This window comes from Cicer arietinum, chromosome 2, assembly GCF_000331145.2.
Source record: "Cicer arietinum cultivar CDC Frontier isolate Library 1 chromosome 2, Cicar.CDCFrontier_v2.0, whole genome shotgun sequence".
NCBI classification, from domain to species: Eukaryota; Viridiplantae; Streptophyta; class Magnoliopsida; order Fabales; family Fabaceae; genus Cicer; species Cicer arietinum.
Window position 1 is genome coordinate 12,002,735 of NC_021161.2, and position 762 is coordinate 12,003,496.

Consider the following 762-nt stretch of genomic DNA (forward strand, 5'->3'; position numbering starts at 1 on the left):
AACTTTACTTTTTGTTGTTGTGGTTTTAAGACAATAGTTCCCAAAATTAGTGATATAGTCCATGTTAAACATGGGAGCATATAGTTTTTGGGTCTGTATGGGGTGGAGCTAGGGTTAGGCTCTTGTTTCTTGTAGTTTTGTTCCTAAAATATTTTGTTATATATGTATATTCACTTTATTTATTCCTTTTCTCATTGGAGAATAAATACGTGAACACAATGCTATATTTGTTATTACTCTCTTTATGATCGTTAACAAAAAAATACACTTATCTGTATTTTTATATTTTATTTCTTGGAAAAAAATAACTAGTAAAGAGAAACATCTTATACTTAATTTTTTTTTTAGTTTTAAAATCAATTGAATTAAAAATAATTGTGAAAAATATTTTTTTTAAACATCAAACAATATCTCAAATTTGAATTTTTAAAATATCACAAAACAGTTTTATAAAACCCTAATCAAATATTAATTTATTATAAATAAATAAAAAAACTTTCATTCGGAATTTAAACCAAAATAATAATACACTTAAAATATGCATAAATGTTGTCATAAAAATAAGAAAACATATCTCTGAGTTTTGACCATTATTTTATTGCAAGAAATTCTCGTATTTACTGTGTGCTTCATAGGAGGGGTCTTTTTTTTCAATACCCTCTTTTTGAAAAAAAAAACACCAAAATACCCCCTTTTGAAAAAAATATACCAAAATACCTCTTTTTTTAAAAATCAAGTAGGAAGTCGCCATTTGGAACTCGG